This window comes from Saccopteryx leptura, chromosome 11 (genome assembly GCF_036850995.1).
Source record: "Saccopteryx leptura isolate mSacLep1 chromosome 11, mSacLep1_pri_phased_curated, whole genome shotgun sequence".
NCBI classification, from domain to species: domain Eukaryota; kingdom Metazoa; phylum Chordata; class Mammalia; order Chiroptera; family Emballonuridae; genus Saccopteryx; species Saccopteryx leptura.
In genome coordinates, this window is record NC_089513.1 from 52,886,888 (window position 1) to 52,906,721 (window position 19,834).

General features: G+C 39.8%; 1 protein-coding gene across 4 annotated transcripts in view; it reads right to left on the reverse strand.

Moving 5' to 3' along the window:
• Positions 1-19,834, reverse strand: part of EPB41L3 (erythrocyte membrane protein band 4.1 like 3) — a 272,467-nt gene that overhangs the window by 157,257 nt on the left and 95,376 nt on the right. Inside the window, exon 1 of one of the 4 annotated variants that reach the window (XM_066353281.1) lies at positions 18,300-18,465. The exons of the other annotated variants lie outside the window; for them this stretch is intronic. The gene's annotated coding sequence lies outside the window, so the exon portion shown is untranslated. Of the gene's footprint in view, positions 1-18,299; positions 18,466-19,834 lie in introns of those variants that run through there. 4 annotated transcript variants of the gene reach the window in all.

Here is a 19,834-nt window from a genome sequence, read left to right on the forward strand (position 1 = left end):
TCTTTACTCCAATATATGCTCTTCCCTCCTTTGTCAAATATCACTTGTCCATAAAGGTGTGGGTTTATTTCTGGGTTCTCTGTTCTGTTCCATTGATCTATATGCCTGTTCTTATGCCAATAACAAGCTGTTTTGAGTACAATGGCCTTGTAGTATAACTAGAAATCAGGAAGTGTGATACCTCCCACTTTATTTTTCTTTTTCAAGATTACTGAGGCTATTCATGTTCTTTTTTGGTTACTTGTTCTATATCTTTGAATAGTTGTTCTATATCTTTGAAGTATGTCATTTGTATTTTAATTGGTATTGCATTGAATTTATAAATTGCATTTGGGTAATATAGACATGTTAATGATGTTTATTCTTCCTAACTATGAGCACGGTATATGCTTCCACTTGTTTGTATCTTCCTTGATTTCTTTTATCAATGCTTTATAATTTTCTGAATACAAGTCTTTAATTCCCTTGGTTAAATTTACTCCTAGGTACTTTATTTTTTTTTGTTGCAATAGTGAAGGGGATTGTTTCCTTCATTTCTCTTTCTGACAGTTCATTGTTGGTGTATAAAAATGCCTCTGATTTCTGAGTATTAATTTTATATCCTACCACCTTGCTGAATTCATTTATCAGGTCCAGTAGTTTTTTGACTGAGACTTTAGGGTTTTCTATATACAATATCATATCATCTGCAAATAATGATAGTTTTACTTCTTCTTTTCCAATTTGGATGGCTTTTATTTCTTCTTCTTGTCTGATTGCTGTGGCTAGGACTTCCAGAACTATGTTGAATAAGAGTGGTGAAAGGGGGCACCCCTGCCTTGTTCCTGATCTTAAGGGGATTGCTTTTAATTTTTGACCATTGATTATGATATTAGCTATGGGTTTGTCATAGGTGGCCTTTATCATGTTGAGGTGTGTTCTCTGTATTCCCACTTTGCTGAGAGTTTTGATCATAAATGGGTGCTGGATTTTATCAAATGCTTTTTCTACATCTATTGAAATTATCATGTGTTTTTTTCTCCTTCCTTTTGTTTATGTGATGAGTCACATGATTGATTTGCAAATATTGTACCAGCCTTGCCTCCCCAGAATAAATCCCATTTTATCATGGTGTATGATTTTTTTCATATATTGCTGGATCCGGTTGACTAATATTTTGTTGAGGATTTTAGCATCTAGATTCATCAGGGATATTGGCTTATAATATTCTTTTTTTGTGTTGTCTTTGCCTGGTTTTGGAATCAGAATTATGCTTGCCTCATGAAAGGAGCTTAGAAATCTTCCTTCCACTTGAATTTTTTTAATAATAATTTTATTTTTTTAATGGGCGACATCAATAAATCAGGATACATATATTCAAAGAGAACATATCCAGGTTATCTTGTCGTTCAATTATGTTGCATACCCATCACCCAAAGTCAAATTGTCCTCTGTCACCTTCTATCTAGTTTTCTTTGTGCCCTTCCCCCTCCCCTTTTTCCTCTCCCTCTCCCCACTCCCCTCGTAACCACCACACTCTTATCAATGTCTCTTAGTCTCACTTTTATGTCCCACCTACGTATGGAATAATGTAGTTCCTGTTTTTTTCTGATTTACTTATTTCACTTTGTATAATGTTATCAGGATCCCACCATTTTGCTATAAATGATCCGATGTCATCATTTCTTATGGCTGAGTAGTATTCCATAGTGTATATGTGCCACATCTTCTTTATCCAGTCATCTATTGAAGGGTTTTTCGGTTGTTTCCATGTCCTGGCCACTGTCAACAATGCTGCAGTGAACATGGGGCTATATGTGTCTTTACATATCAATGTTTCTGAGTTTTGGGGGTATATACCCAGTAGAGGGATTGCTGGGTCATAAGGTAGTTCTATATTCAGTTTTTTGAGGAACCACCATACTTTCTTCCATAATGGTTGTACTACTTTACATTCCCACCAACAGTGTGTGAGGGTTCCTTTTTCTCCACAGCCTCTCCAACATTTGCTATTACCTGTCTTGTTAATAATAGTTAATCTAACAGGTGTGAGTTGGTATCTCATTGCAGGTTTGATTTATATTTCTCTAATAACTAAAGAAGATGAGCATCTTTTCATGTATCTGTTGGCCATTTGTATTTCTTCCTGGGAGAAGTGTCTGTTCATGTCCTCTTCCCATTTTTTTATTGGATTGTTTGTTTGTTTGTTGTTGAGTTTTATAAGTTCTTTGTATATTTTGGATATTAGGCCCTTATCTGAGCTGTTGTTTGAAAATATCATTTCCCATTTAGTTGGCTGTCTGTTTATTTTGTTGTCAGTTTCTCTTGCTGAGCAAAAACTTCTTAGTCTGATGTAGTCCCATTCATTAATTTTTGCCTTCATTTCTCTTGCCTTTGGAGTCAAATGCATAAAATGCTCTTTAAAACCCAGGTCCATGAGTTTAGTACCTATGTCTTCTTCTATGTACTTAATTGTTTCAGTTCTTATGTTTAGATCTTTGATCCATTTTGAGTTAATATTAGTACAGGGGGACAAACTGTAGTCCAGTTTCATTCTTTTGCTTGAGAAGAATAGGAGTTAGTTCTTTCAATATTTGGTAGAATTCATTTGTGAAGCCATCTGGCCCTGGGCTTTTGTTTGTTGGAAGTATTTTGATAACTGTTTTGATCTCATTTGTTGTAATCAGTCTGTTTAGATTTTCTGATTCTTCTAGATTGATTTTTAAAAGTTTATATGTTTCAAGAAATTTGTCCATTTCATTGAGTTTGTCTAATATTTTTGGCATACAGTTCTTCATAGTATTTTCTTACGATCCTTTGTATTTCTGTTGTGTCAGTTGTTATTTCCCCACTCTCATTTCTAATTTTATTTATTTGAGTCCTCTTTCTTTCTTGGTGAGTCTGGCTAAAGGTTCATCGATCTTGTTTACCTTTTCAAAGAACCAGCTCCTTGTTTCATTGATCTTCTGTATTGTTTCTTTAGCCTCTATGTCATTTATTTCTGCTCTGATCTTTATTATTTCCTTCCTTCTACCACCTCTGGGCTTTATTTGCTGTTCTTTTTCTAGTTGTTTTAGATGCAGGATTAAGTTGTTTATTTGAGGTTTTTCTAGCTTCTTAAGGTATGCCTGTAATGCTATGAACTTCTCTCTCAGTACTGCTTTTGCTCTGTCCCATAAATTTTGAGTTGTTGTATGCTCATTGTCATTCGTTTCTAGAAATTTTTTTATTTCTTCTTTGATCTCATTGTTAACCCATTCATTATTTAATAACATGCTCTTTAGTTTCCAAGTGTTTGAGTATTTTTCAGTTTTTGTTGTGATTTCTAGTTTCATGCCATTGTGATCAGAGAAAGTGCTTGATATGATTTCAATCTTCTTAAATTTGTTGAGACCGCTTTTGTGCCCTAACATGTGGTCTATCCTAGAGAATGTACCATGAGCACTTGAAAAGAATGTATATTCTGCTGCTTTAGGGTGAAAGGTATGAAGATATATATTAAATCCAGTTGATGTAGTGTGTCCTTTAAGTCTGCTGTTTCTGTGTTAATTTTCTTTCTTGAGGATCTATCTAGTGATGTTAGTGGGGTATTGAAATCCCCTACTATTATAGTATTGCTGTTGATCTCACCCTTTAAATCCATCAAAGTTTGTTTTATATATTTAGGTGTTCCTATATTAGGTGCGTAGATATTTATAACGGTTATATCTTCCTGTTGGATTGCTCCCTTTGTCATTATGTAATGACCTTCTTTATCTCATACTATACCCTTTGTTTTAAAGTCCATTTTGTCTTATATAAGTATTGCTACCCCAGTTTTTTTTTTTTCATTTCTATTTGTGTGAAATTTTTTTTTCCATCCTTTTATCTTCAGTCTATGCGCATCTTTTGTTTTAAGGTGTGTCTCTTGTAGACAGCATATGTATGGATCTTGTTTCCTTATCCACAAAACTACTCTATGTCTTTTGATTGGATCATTTAATCCATTAACATTTAAGATTATTATTGATATGTAATTGTTTATTGCCATTTTATTTTTTAAAACTGTATTCCTCCTTTGCTATATTCTTTTTCCCCTTTGATCTATTTACAACAGGCCCCTTAGCATTTCTTGCAATATTGGTTTGGTTGTAGTAAATTCCTTGATTTATTTTTTTATTTTTATTTTTTGGTCTGGAAAGCTTTTTATTTCTCCTTCAATTTTAAATGATAGCCTTGCTGGATAAAGTAGTCTTGGTTGTAGGCTCTTTTTCTGCATTACCTTGAATATTTCTTGCCAGCCATTCCCTTCTGGCCTCAAGTGTTTCTGTTGAGAAGTCGGCAGTCATCCTTATGGGGGCTCCTTTGTAGGTGATAGCCTTTTTTTCTCTAGCAGCTTTTAATATTTTCTCTTTATCACTTAGCTTTGGTATTTTAATTATGATGTGTCTTGGTGTAGATTTCTTTGGGTTTCTCTTTAATGGAGCTCTCTGTGCTTCTTGAACTTGTGAAATGTTTTCCTGCCTTAATTTAGGAAGTTTTCAGCTATGATATGTTTGAACAAAGTCTCTATCCCTTGTTCTTTCTCTTCTTCTTCAGGAAGCCCTATGATGCGGATGCTATTTCTCTTCATGTTGTTCCAGAGCTGTCTTAGAGTTTCCTCAGACTCTTTGAGTCTCTTTTCTTTTTTCTGCTCTGTTTCTGTGCCTTCATTTATCTTGTCCTCTAACTTGCTGATTCGATTCTCAGCTTCATCCATCCTGCTTTTAATTCCTTCCATTGTGTTATTTCTGATATTGTATTTGTCATTTCTGATTCTTTTTTATTATTTCAATGTCCTTTTTTATATTTGCTATCTCTTTATTTAGGTGTTCATAATGACCATCTATTGTTCTAAGGTCTTTGAGCATCCTAACAATCGTTATTTTAAACTCTTCATCCAGTAATTTGGTTATATCTGACTCATTCAGGTCCTTTTCTGGGATTTCTCTTGATTCATTTGTGTTGCATTTTCTGCCTTCCCATTTTGTCTGTGTAAAAGAAGGTTTTGGCCACTGGAGTTCCCTGGGTGTGGCCTCTGTGTTCCCTAGGTGTGGTCTGTCTGCAGGCCCGCCACCCCCTCTGCTGCTGCTGCCTAGGGCGTTCGGGTATGGGGGTTGCTGGTGCCAGTCCTCTGGGGCTGTTGCTGTGGTTTCCGCCTCTCCTTCATGGGTGGGGCTTTGATCATGTGCTTGGGTGTACAAGCCTTGGTGGCCTTGGCCTTTGCCCCGCCCCTGAGGGAGGGGTTATGCACCATGCCAAGCCGCAAGCCTTGGCCCTGAGGGCAGAAGTGAGCACCTTTGCTCAGCTGCAGGTGTCTGCCTGATTCCGGGCTTTCGCCCCACCCCTGCGGGAGGAGCCTGCTTGCGGGTCGGCTGCAAGCCTTGGCTCCATGGCCCGGGTGGGGCTGCATGCCCTCACTCAGACACAGGACTCTGCCTGTTCTGGGCTTTTGCTCCACCCCAGCAGGAGGAGCCATCTTGTGCGTCATGCTGCAAACCTTGGTTCCCGCAGGCCTGGCGAGGCTATGCTCCTGTACCCTTGCTCAAGGATGGGTTCTTTGGCCTTGTTTTGTTTCCCCTATATGTGTCACCTTCTTAGATATGAGCATAGAAAAATATGCTAATTAGAAGAGTCCATAATCTAATCTGACCATTTATCATCTATATATCACTAAAATAGTAACATCTTTAAGGAAAACAGAGCTTATTTAATTACTTTAAGTTTTGCAAATATAAGTTAAGCACTTCATATCTTTGGAATGTCTGCAAGACCCAAATAGCTCAGTATTACTTGATCAGAAGAAGAATCACATTCACCCAAAAAAGCATCTTTTCTTTACTAGCTGATATTATTCCATTTTTCTGTTATCAATCATAACAAAGTAAAACTAACTCCATCCAAAGATATATCAAAAGCCATGTACATATTTTCATTCAGATTCTCATTTAATACTCCTGACCATTAGGTGACGATCATTCCTCTTTAATAGATAATAAAGCTGTGCTTAAATCCTAGTTGATTCTTTACCTTTTAAATTTTACAAAACTTCCCAAGGCCACAAAAGTGGTAATTAATGAACCAGCCATATTAAAACCAGATTTCCTCAGTCCAAGGTCAGGATCATTTCCTTTATAGTAAATATTCTCTCAAAAATTAGTACTCTTTATTTACAGTTCATTATCTTTCCAGATTAAATGTATACCAGACAAGAGCCAGTAAACTAAAAGGTAATTACAACAAGATCCCATAAGACAGAACATCTCAAAATTTGGTCCAGGAACCACTTGTAACAAAATCTACTGAAGTACTTGTTGGACATACGATGCCTTGACCCAACTCCAGCCCTATTAAATGAGAACTGTGGTTAGGTCCCTAGAAATTCTTTTGTAATAATTCCCCAGGTGATTCTATTGCATATGAAAATTTAAAAACCACTGTGGCTAATTCTTTGCAAACTTCTATTATTGCTATTTGGAGTTTAAAAATAGACAAACTTCCATATTCTCATTGAAGGTCTTTTGGATTATGGAATTTGTGAACAGAATGACATAAATGAGGATTTATCGTTGGAGTCTCCACTTCTTACACACAACAAGTGCGTAGGCACAGCAAAGTAAGCAACAAGAAAACATTCACCTTGGGCCTGCTCTTGTTACACTCCACTCCAGATGTATTTGAATATGTAGGTCTTACTTCAACCTTAAGGTTGGCACCATCATTACCACTTCACAGCTGGGGGACCACTTCACTTCCAGGGAAGTGGAGTAACTTGTCCAAAGCCACCTAGCTGAAGATTTGCTGATGTTTCCACCTCTATTTTCTCTAACTCATGTTTTCTTTGTCCTACAGAACAGCTCCTCCCCATGAATTACTGCTATCTAGACTTCAAAAATCAAAGGGAAAACTTTCCAAATGTCTTGAGCAGACACATTAGTCAACTTCTAATGTTCCAACCCTACACTTGGCCCAATAAAAGTATTCCTCTTAAAGTTAATAAAAGTAATCACCTAACAGCACAAAATTATGGGACAAAGTAGACAAAAATCAAGAATTCTCTGTATTGAAATTCCCAAAACTCTCTATTATCTCTGTGATGTGATCAATAGATACAAGTTACATAAAAGCAAACAATTCACAGGTCCATCCTTAGGCTCCCAGACTCCATAATGGCCTGACCTAACAGAAGTCTAGGAGCACTACTCCAGTTAGCACCCCCTTAGGATCATAAAGTTATTTTCCTCAACCACATAAATATAGGGAAAATAAGACTGGATTTCAAGTAAACCTAAGACCAGTCAAAACCACGTGCCTTCCAATAACTGAGTGGTTCGCATCTCTGGAGAATCTGCATAGAATCTGTGCTCTGATTTGTTAACTCTACTGGTGAGAACAAAGAAGGTTTGAATTCAGAATATGACCAAGGGAAGCTTAACTTCTTCTATCCCTGGAAGCTTAATGCCCCCACACCATCCAAATGATCCCAGACTCTGAAGTGTCTTAACTCTGAACTCAAGAGTTTAGTTCAGGCTGTGGTGTCTGCTGCCCTTTGGGGCATGCTGGGACATGTATGTGAAGACAGTGAGCACCCGGGACCTCAAGGTCAGACAGTGCTGGGGAAGGTCAGTCCTCGCCCTCTGTGAACAGACTCTGCATTAAAGTTTAAGTTCGGAAGTCAGAAAATGTAGGGCTACAGGCTAGTTGTTTTAGTTTGTTAAAACTAAATATGCACATACATCAGTGAGATATATACAATTATCATCAGAGATTTTAATTTTGCTTACTGTCCTGTCTCACCACAGTCCTATGATGTGTGCACTATAAGACAATGATGAAAAGTGTAGCAGTAAGTATTGGGAGGAGGAGGGGCTAGATGACAAGGCTTCTAATAATCATTATCGTTAAGGTGGTAATGATTCTTCACCAGTACTGGACAGGACTCAAAGTATTCCCCATTAAAAATAACAATGTAGATATACATTTGCATATATGAAAAGGCTTCCCATGACATAAGAAAAGGTTACATCTACATAAATAAAAATGTAAATGTTCATTTGTTCAAAATCTTAAATCTTCGAAAGTTCTTCACTGATTGCTTTGAAATTTTGACACAACGTTGCATTCGAATACACCCATTTTTATATACCTACTATCATATAGATGTCACACCTGTGACAGGTAAAAACATGCCTTTTTTGAAAAACAGTGCCATCTGTTGGATGTAAAAGTAACACACGCTATGCTAAATATTTTACGATTCCATTCAATGTTTCCGATTTACAATCCATTTACAATTTCCAATTTTCCAATTTTATGATTCCATTTCAATGTTTCCAATTGCATTGTTAAATTGAATTTTCATAGATTTCGATTTATTTTCATTTTGATTTAATTATTTCGTGTGACATTGAGTTGGAATTGAGTTGTGTTGTTTACCATAGCATTCATTTTGTGAGTATAGTTTATTTCACAGCTGCAAATGTGCAACAAATAGCCCTGAATCCACTGCTACAACGTTATGTCAAAATGACGTGTTTGCGAAAACACTGCTGTATTTGGAAGTGCCTACATATTACATCTGGAATGCGAGTAGAAAATCATTTGAATGACGCAAACAAGGAGAGCAAGTCGACAGACAACCTGGCATATTCAAAGAAACTACGATAGGCAGACTGTACACTGTGCATCCCAATCAAGATGAATGCTTCTTTCTTCGCATGCTGTTGGTAAATGTGCCCGGTCCAACATCTTTCTAGCAATTGAGAATTGTCAACGGCATTATACACGCCACTTTCTGCAGTGCATGTCAAGCTCTGAATTTATTGTAGAATGATCGACATTGGGATGTATGCATTAATGACGCGTGCAACACGGCACATCCAAATCAAATTCGTGCATTGTTTGCAATCATATTGACCGCCTGCTCTCCTTCAGCTCCAAAAGAGTTATGGGAGAAATATAAATCACACGTGGCTGAAGATATTTTCCGTCGAATATGCAAGGAAAATTCTAATAAGAACGTGGATTTCACAGCAGAAATCTACAACGAAGCGTTGCTAATGATCGAAGATTTGTGAAATTGTGACCACAGTTCTCAATCAATTGGGAATGCCATCACCAAATCGATCTGCTGCTGCTTCGTTTGATGTAGAATTGTGTCGTGAACAAAACTACAACACGGGTGATCTTTTGTCGTATGTGCAATCAAATATTCCTAAGCTAACACTTGAGCAAAAAGGCATTTATGATCAAATAATGCAAACTGTCAATAATGGGGTTGGAGAAATCTTCTTCTTAGATGCGCCAGGAGGAACTGGTAAAACGTTCCTAATTAAATTGATTCTGGCAGCAATTCGATCCCAAAATGACATAACCCTAGTTCTTGTGTCATCCAGAATAGCTGCAACATTGCTACCAGGTGGAAGAACTGCTCATTCCGCTTTGAAATTGCCATTGAACATGCAATTCATTGAAACTCCCACGTGCAACATTCCCAAAGCATCCAGCATGGGAAAAGTATTGCAGAAATGCAAACTTACTGTTTGGGATGAATGCAAAATGGCACACAAAAAATTGCTAGAGGCTCTTGATCGATCATTGCAAGATTTGCATGGAAACATCAGACCATTTGGGAACGCATTAATATTGCTTGCAGGAGATTTCAGGCAAATATTACCTGTAATTCCTTGATCAACACCAACGGATGAAATAAATGCTTGCCTGAAATACTCTACTTTGTGGCGACACGTAAAGATGTTAAAATTAACTACAAATATGCGTGGCCAGCTGCAAAACGATCAATCAGCTGCGATATTCTCACATCAGTTGCTGGACTGGGAATGGAAAGGTGCTGGTTGATCTGACCTCAGGACAAATATCATTGCCTCATAACTTCTGTAATTTAGTGATGTCAAAAGAAGAATTGGTTGAAAAAGTATTTCCCAATATTCAAACCAATTATAAGAATCACGATTGGCTGAGTGAACGAGCTATTCTTGTGGCCAGGAACAAAGACGTCTACAAACTTAATATTATTCAGTCTTTCAGTCTAACATTCAAAGCGAGGCAGTCACATACAAGTCCGTCGACACTGTTGTGGAAGCAGATGAAGTGGTTAATTATCCAACAGAATTTTTGAATTCACTTGATCCACCAGGGATGCCACCACATGTATTGCAATTGAAAATCAGCATGCCAATTATCGTATTGTGAAATATCAACCAGCCAAAGATTTGCAGTGGCACGCAGTCGGTAGTAAAAAAACTAATGAGCAACGTCCTAGAAGCAACAATCTTGACAGGACCTTTCAAAGGTGAAGATGTCCTCATTCCTTGTATTACTATGATTCCAACGGATATGCCATTTCAATTTAAGAGACTGCAATTCCCAATTCGATTGGCATTTGCAATCACCATCAACAAAGCTCAGGGCCAATCTTTAGAATTGTGCACTTTTAGATCTACGTACAGATTGCTTCTCACATGGACAATTATATGTTGCGTGTTCTAGACTCAGCAAACCAGACAATCTCTATATCTGCACAGACAATGGAACAACAAAAAATACTGTATACCCACAAGCATTGTGAAATTAAACATATTAGAAATGTGCGCTCTTTTCTTTCTTTTCCATTTAACCAGACTGAGTCACAGCAATGCATGGCTGGGTACAACCAGTAAATATTTAAAGCTAGAGATCTATTCATGTAAACTATTATGTGCCTATCTATGAATCTATACATACACAAAATAAAGCTACAGCTATTTGACAGGCACTTGTGATATCCTAGCTACTATGTTTAGTCCTTTGCGTGTTTCATATCATTTAGTCCTCAAAGCCTTGAGATTTAAGCATTATGGCCATTTTATAAATAAGCAAACAGACTCAAGAAAGCTAAGAGTCTTGACCTATGACACATAGCTATTAAACAGTAAGACTGGGGGTTCAACTCAGGTCTGTCTGGTTCCAAGACCCACTACAGTACCTCCACCATTCAGAGTCATAGTTTTAGGAGGATGATTGCCAAAAATATTAACAGTAGCTCTCTCTAGATGATGAGATTTCTTCTTTTTGGTTTTTCAGTATTGTTAGACTAGAACTTAAAGCAGGCATGCATTATTTTTAATATCTGATATAATGATGATGTTTTAACTTGAAAGATAAATAACAATAAAAATCTCTCCATCTTCTGCATATCTCATCTCCTATCCCAAAGAGTTCAAAAGTAATATGTAATCTTCAACTATAAATATGACCCTTAAACTATATGTCAATTGCCAAATATCAGTCATTGAGAGGAAAAATCATTACATTCAATTTCTGAAATTTTTTGGATTAGTCCATTAATAAAAACAATCTGTCTCCAGACTCCTATTCTTCCAATACATCCTACTTCTCACCAAATAAATACTCTTCTTCCTGACTGCACTACTATCAATAGCTCCCCATGACTGAGGAAGTTCAAAATATCCCTTAGTCTTATATACAGTACAACACCTTTCATTCAGGCCCCGAACTCTCTCCTTAGACTCATCTGCTACTCCTCATGGTAAAGGGTGCTTTCCAGCTAAATTTAGGCTTCTTGACTGCTGGAATGTCTTCTCAATGACTAATCTCTATCAAAGTCCAACCATCTTTCAAGGACCACAATGGAGAAGTCAAAATGGAAAATGAACATTGCTCAATAGATTTTTCCTATGAAGAACAGCACATAAGAGGCATAATAATGCATAAACTAGGCCACGTAAATAAGCAATGAACATTATAAAGCATTTCTGAGAAAATCTGCATAGCCAAATGACAAATCATATTTCATAAATTTCATGAAACCATTCATTGCAAGTGATAACACATTATGCAGCACTCTGCCAATTAAGCTATAACTTACACATTGAAGTTTTAATTTCCCAATTCTTTAAATAACTTTTATAGGTTTATTTAGGTTTACTCTTTTGGATTTATTTAGGCATGCGTGCATAAAGAAAAGAAAACAAAATTAATTGGCCAAGACTACACCAAGTCCCCGGAGTTACAAACATTTGACTTACATGCAATTTATACTTAGGAACTGAGTGTCATAAGGGCTTTTGGTAATCAACTCCAGTTGGGCATCAGTGAAAATGATATCAAAGAGTAACTCAACTCTCATGGCAAAGAACTAACCAATGAAGACCTTATGGAACTGGAGCAGCAGATGATAGCATTTAGGGAAGAAAACAGGGACCTAGACACTCCAGAATCGAAAAAGTTTTCTACAAAAGAGTTAGCTGATACTTTCTGTCTCATTGAAGTAGGACTGACAAAGTTAAAGGAGCAACATCCTGATACAGAGAGGTTCACCAAAGTTTACCATACAGTTACCAAAGGCCTGAGATGCTACAAGGCCATTTATGAGAGAAAAAAAAAAAAAGCTCTGTACAAACCTCCCTGATGTCTACTTCAAGAAACTGACTCTAATAGCAGACTCAAACCCTGACTCTAATACAACAAGTCCATCATTTTCTGCATCATCAAAGATTAAGGTTGTATTTGAAAATGTTTAAGTATTTATATGTACAGAAAGGTAAAAATATATACTACATTAAGACAAATATCTAAGTTGCATTTAATAGTTAAATGTATCTGTTTCAATTTATATACAAATTCAACTGAAGAACAAATCTATAGAACAGGAGTCAGGAACCTTTTTGGCTGAGAAAGTCATGAACACCAAATATTTTAAAATGTAATTCCATGAGAGTCATACAATGACCCATGTACCTTATGCGTTATCCAATAAAAATTTGGTGTTGTCCTGGAGGACAGCTGTGATTGGCTCCAGCCACTCACGACCATGAACATGAGCGGTAGGAAATGAATGGATTGTATGTAATACATGAGAATGTTTTATATTTTTAACGTTATTATTTTTTTTTATTAAAGATTTGTCTGAGAGCCAGATGCAGCCATCAAAAGAGCCACATCTGGTTCGCAAGCTATAGATAGGTTCCCAAACCCTGCTACAGAACCTATCTCGTTCATAACCCGGGGACTGCCTGCACTAAAAATTCTTCATAAGGTTCAAATCCAATTCTGTTGAACTGCATATGAACTCAGTAACTGTTGTCTTTGCTGTTACAACACACTATCTTCTATCTTTCTTCAGTGATAATGCACTATTTCTTATGAGTGCTCCATTACTGTTGCCAAGATTTTCTTCCAAACAGCTGACCCCCAGTTCTCCAACTTTTGATGAACGCTCCCAATCAATGAATTAAGTTGCCAGCTTTCTCTCTGCTGCATGGCTAAGAGGAACTGTAAGACATATTCCGATTCTAGAGACGTTAAAATGTGGAAAAAAATGTTTTAAAAATAATGGTTATTAAAATAACTTTTTAAAAAACCCTGTTTGAGAACGTAAATACTATATAAAAACAAATGAAGTAGAAAGATCACCTATAAAATATTTTTCTCTTTTTAGTTCACCATCAGGATCAATTATCATCGCCTAGCACTAAACCATTTTCAGCTCTTGTCACACTCCAATCAGATCCCTCCTCCTCTTCTGAGCAGTCCCTCCACACTGATGTCCTCTATGACACCAATTACAACTGGCATGAAGGAAGCAGGTGGCCTGCAGACCTCCCTGCAAAAAAAAAAAAAAAAAAAAAAAAAAAAGCCATCCTTTTTTTCTCTTCTTTGATTTAGCAAAACCTGAAGAACCTACCTAATTTCAACTATGGACAGAGTAGCAAGCTTGTTCTGAAGAGGATGATGCCATTAAAAAGAATGACTGCAGGGGGGCTGGGTAAGGGGGGGTGGAGAGATTGAGCAAAATAGGACCAAAGAAAGAGAAAAAACTAAGAAAAATATTAATGACTACATGCACGAGTCCAGTAAGGCTCATTTTTAAACAGAGGCAATACTTTTTAAAGCTTTTTCAAATGTTTTTTGTAGTGAAGAGTAAATCACTTATAGGCCTCATTTTTCATTCAATTCCTTAAATATTTACTCAATGCTGTGTTTAGACCTGTATTTAGTTTGAGGATGAAACTCCAAGAGAAATAAGTTCCTACTCACATCAAGCCACTCAATATAATTGGAGAGAAAAACAAATACATGAGGCAGTTTAAATAAGGTGAGTGTTTTCTAGATCTAATACATTTTAAGTTTGTAAGAAAGGGCTATAAGAACAATGTATCAAAATGTCAGCTATCTAAAAATTAAGTTGTCAGCTTTTTTCTCTGCACTGCAAATTACGAAAGAATTAGGGGTTTGGTGCTAATAGAAGCTTACAGTTCTAAAGTGTGCAATTTAACCAATCATTGCAAGGTCTAAAAATGCAGCACGGAAGACATTTCAACTGAATGCTCTGCCGTTCTGGTACCTAATTTCAACTTCTCTTTTTGTGTCATTCTTCCCATTTTTTTCCCCATTCCCTTTGCTTTGGTAATGTTTTCTAGAATAGCTACACAGTTAAGTAAGAACTGGCAGAGCTCCTATACATAACACACTCACATGAAAAAATGACAGTCATCTTACCAAGGCGGTATAGAAAAGTCAATGAAAGCTGCAGCTATTCTGTGGTTCTCCCTTTCTGTACTCTCTCATCGCATTAAAATCAGAAATAAAAACATAAAATGTACATTAGTTTCAGAATTTCAGACTTTCTCTTATAATTTATTCATGACTAATTTGGATAAAAAAATTGTCTATGATCATCTTTGCACTAAAATTCTAAGTTGGGGTTAAAATGCTAAATCCAAGCTATTTTGCAAATAGAACAAACAACTTAAATCGAAATCGATGACCCCAAATCACTGCAGGTATCTTCTAAACTTGTGAAATCTGCAGCTTTTTCCATTTTTCCCAATTGCCAACTGCAATCACTTAAAAAGAAATCAGAAAGAACACTGACTACCCAGAAAAGAAACTATCATTATAGGTATCAAATACTGTCAAAAGACAACACTAATACTATAAACCAAGAATTTAGCAAGAATGCTATTTTGGTACAAAGACTTGTAGAAATACATATAAATATAAATTCATCATTCTTATTTTTAAGAAAATTTTTAAATGGCCCCTTTTAAAAATTATTTTCCTCAATAAAAGGAATACTCAATGATTTCTACTATTGCATACAAAAAAACAAAACAAAACACAAACCCTTTTCTTCCTTGATCTATGAAACAGATTTTCCCATTCATTCATGCCTACCTTCCACTTCTCCACACAATACCTTATGACAAGGCTGAACTTGAGAAAGGAGAATCTCATTCATTTCTCAGGCCAGCAAGATGCTTCAGACCATCAGGTTTTGCCTGCCCCACCCTTGTTTCCTCTGAACCACAGTGACGTCACAACACTGGGCAGGGCAATGACTTCACTGCTCCAGTTTTTTCTCGTGAGCACATAATTCTTTGCAGCTGAGGCAAATCCACTGACAGCAGAATCCTCCAGGAGTGGCCAATGAATTCCCAACAAATTAGCAGCTAGCTAGCCTCTTAAAAGAAATAAATGCAGCAATTGCACCATTAAAGATCTCTCTAAATGAAGTGGTGCTAAAGATAAATTGATTCAATAGTAAGTCTATAATTTCTATAGTAAGTCATAATAAAGCTGAAATTCAAAGGAAAACTGTGCTTGGTTACTTGGAAGAGACCATGGAAAGTGTCCATAACCTGCGTAGCAGAGTACTTTAAAAACACCTCTCTCTCTCTCTCTTCATTAGAGTCAAATTCCCACAGGAAAAAAACAACAACACGTATTTGTTTTTCAGCCAATTCTTAGAATTCTAGTTTACTGAAAAGAATATGAATTCTAATTTGTAAAATTTAAGACTTTTTTTAAACCACTAACTTAAAAGATGAATGTTTACTATTTTTCATGTAAGAAAAATCTGGACAGCATGTTTTGGCATACTTCCTCCAACAAACAGTAAACGCAGAAGGATTCCCCAAATAGTGGCGATATCCTATCTCTCAGTATATGAAGGGTTCTACCTCTCATCCACGTCGGTGGCCCCCTGATGCATTTGACCAATTTCAAAACACCAATGTACATATAAAACAGCATCTAATAAAAAAAAAATCTCCTATTGCAACAGAATTCAAAGTTGGCCGAAGTCCAAGCACTGTATAAGAACTGACAAAATGGCTTTTAACCTACCTAAATCACCTTTATGCAGAAAAAAATTGTAAAAGTTCAGAGATACTGACCTTTGACCTATACTTTCTCAAAATTTCACCTAAAAGGGATTTACAGATTAAAGTGGCTACCATTCTTGTTACTGATACATCATTCATAAAACATGTTCTATTTTGCAAAAAAACTATGTGCCTGAAGTGTAATGTCCAGGTAAACTTCATACAGTAACTGGTGTATCGTATATTTCCCTTTTCTAAGCCATCATAAAACGATAATGCAAATGACATTATATTTAGTATTCCGCCATTTTATTTTTATCAATTCCTCCTTAAGTTAAGTCACAGTTCTCATTTTAGAATTTATTTTCCCTCACAATAACTTTACTACTCCAACTACAGTTTCAAAAGTTTGATACCAAAATTAACATGTTTTTTTTAACCTGTCTGAGCCAAGATACAAATCACTTCCCATTCCCCAGAGTTCACTCAAGCTTGATGTGCTCCATTTTCTTAATAGGGCTTTTCTGCTTAATTTGTTGTAATTGATGCTACATTCAGGGCTCTTAGATATAAATAGAGTTTTATCTTTGGGTTTCTTTAAGACTTTAAAAATTGGTGTGAAATTCAAAGAGAGTATTTTTAACACTTGGCATGATGACTTTTCTACTAGGGAAGTTATTGCCAGCAAAGAAAACTCTAACACACCTGGTCGCTTCAGAGAGCCAAAAAATGGGCCCCCCAAGAGGACAGAGGATATCTGCAAAAGCAATTCCACAAGACTAATGTAAAAAAGCTGAAACACCAACTTAAACACGTAATGGAAGCACTGCATTAGCAGGACTGCCTGGCCCTCTCAGGATTTCTCAGCCCAGCCTCCAGGAGTAATTAATAACACATGTTTCCTTTATCATTCTATTTGCTCTGCAACAATCTCTTCCCAACTTTAACCCAGCAATGTAAATGGAGAAAACCCTGGAAAACTTTGGATCCGTAAATATAAAAACCGAAAAGAACGCTCCCACTGCAAAAGACCAGTTACAATTTACTAGGTAACCACACCCACCGCATTGCAGAAGCCATGAACTTGGTGGGGGTGGAAGAGAGAAGGGAAAGGGGGAGGGGAGGGAAGAAGTGGGGCGAGATTAGAGGGGAAATCCGAGAAAGCAAGCCCCCCGCGGCAGGAGCCGGGAAACCCTCGCCGGGAATTGGCTGAGACTTGACTCCAGCGGACCGGAGCCCCGGCCTCCCCACCGCCACCGCCGCAGAGCAGCTCTGCACACACCTCCCCGGGCAGCTCGCAGTCCCGCGGGCGCCAGGTGAGCCGTGCCGCTCCTAGCCCCTCGGCCACAGCAGGCCAGTCACGGCCTCCACACGCAGGGGTAAAGGGGAACTCAGGCCGGGGGAGGGGGCCCCGCAGGTGCCCGGGTCAATAGCAACATCTGTAGGACGTTCCCTCCTCCTCCCCCGCCAGCCGGGCTGCAGCCCCAGCCGCCCTCTGAGGGACGATGCCCCAGTTCGGGGAAGGAGACAAGTTACATAAAAGCGCCGGCCCGCCCCCGGGCGGGGATGCTTTGTGCGGAGCGCACCTTACCTCCGCGGGCGCACGCAGAACGAGCCCGCATGCAGCCCAACCGCACCGGGAACGGGCCCCTCCAGCTGGCCACCCGCCCCCAGCGGCGCCGCAGTGTCGCAGCCCCCGTCCCCCACCCTCCCCGCCTGGCCCTCGCCCCCACCCCAAGGGGTAACTTAAAACATGGCGCCCCGAACGGGGGGGGGGGATTGTGGCAAATTGACCGAGAAACGACGCGGGGACTGAGTCGCCCTTTCCGGCGAGGGCTCCCACGGAGAGCCCCCCAGGCCGGAGGCCAGTGATCGGGTTCCGCGCGCCGGCCCAGCAAATTCTGCAGCGCGGCGCGGGCGGAACGGGCGCTTCCCGGGGCGCAAGGCTCAGCCGGTTGGGGTCCCAGAGGGCGGGGCGGCGGGGGTCCCGGAGCGGCCCGGCCGTACCCGGGCTCTGGCGACTCGGGTGGCCCGGCGGCGCGGGGGGCCACGCGTCAGGGGCGCAGCCCCGCGAGCCTCGCCCTCGGCCTCCGGCTCATCCTCCGACTCGTCCTCCACACCCCGCGAACTGGAGACCCCCTAGGATCCCCCGACTCTGGCAGGCAGAAAAGTTACCTTGGCTGGGCAGGGAGCCCGGCGCGCGGCGGCGTGGGGACGGGCTCGGCGCACGTCGTCCGGGCTGTGCGCTGGCGGCGCTGGCGTGGAGAGGAAGCTGCAGACGCGGGCTGCTCGCCGGGGCTCCCCGCCCCCCTTTGCAGGAGACTCGGAGGCTCGGCGGAGCTGCGGTGGGGGCACACGCCCAGAGACGGCGCTGAGCGGGCCAGCCTCGTGCTGACACCGATTCCCGGCTGCGGGGGAGGGGGCCTCCGCGGGACTTGAGGATAGTTACGTAGGAAGAGCCTTCTCCATCCTAGCGTAGGGCAAAGCTGGGGACAACGCCTCGATACAGTTGCTAATAGCGTTAGCCTTTGGATGTCCACTTAGATTACTGCCAGGGCCCTCTATCCCCTTGTCTTTCAGAGTGGGGGGAAGGGTGTTTCTGACTTTCTAGTGAGTTATTTATTGGTTTAGGGACTGCAATAATTCTTTTTTTCCTTTTGAAAGTAAAAACATTCATATTGTTGGCATCTGGCACACGTGGGCGCTCAAGAAATACTAAGTTAATAGAGAAGACCTGAATTTAAGGTAGGGAAGAGGTTTTCTGTCTTCCAACAGCCCCTCAAGTCTACTGTCTCCTCCTCCCCACCATAAATGGACACAGTTACAGGTGGTCTCTGAGCTTCCCAAACTAACAGAAAGTCACTATTGATGAAGCTTTACACTGAAATGGAGAGGAGGGGGCTCACACTCTTGATTTCCAGGTGAAAGAACTTATTACTGGTCACCTCACATCTAAGTTCTAACCGAGGCACCGGCATATTTGTTAAAGTGTTAAGGCTTTCTCCATGTACATCCTACTCACCCTCCCAGAAGCTCACTGACGGGCTGCTGCAAAGATGTGATGCAGAGATTATGATGACTGTGGCAGAGATTAATGGGTCTGGGCTGTCCCTGAGACTTGGCAGGGGGTTTCTAGGACAGGGAAAACTACAATAGGAAAGGGGAGGAAGCATTTTTCAGATTGTGTGGGAGAGAAGGTTAGAAAATTATGGTTGCCCTGGCTGGTTGGCTCAGTGGTAGAGCGTCGGCCTGGCGTGCGGAGATCCTGGGTTCGATGCCCGGCCAGGGCACACAGGAGAGGTGCCCATCTGCTTCTCCACCCCTCCCCCTGTCCTTCCTCTCTGTCTCTCTCTTCCCCTCCTGCAGCCAAGGCTCCATTGGAGCAAAAAGATGGCCTGGGCGCTGGGGATGGCTCCTTGGCCTCTGCCCCAGGCGCTAGAATGGCTCTGGTCGCGACAGAGCGACGCCCCAGATGGACAGAGCATCGCCCCCGGTGGGCGTGCCAGGTGGATCCCGGTCAGGCGCATGCGGGAGTCTGACTGTCTCCCCGTTTCCAGCTTCAGAAAAATACCAAATAAATAAATAAATAAATAAGAAAATTATGGTTACTCTATTGCCGTGGAGTTCAAGGAACTGTATTTTGAAGATGTGCCTACTTTGGGAAATTTTTTAGCAAGAAAATGTAACTTATATTGTTGGAAAAATAATCT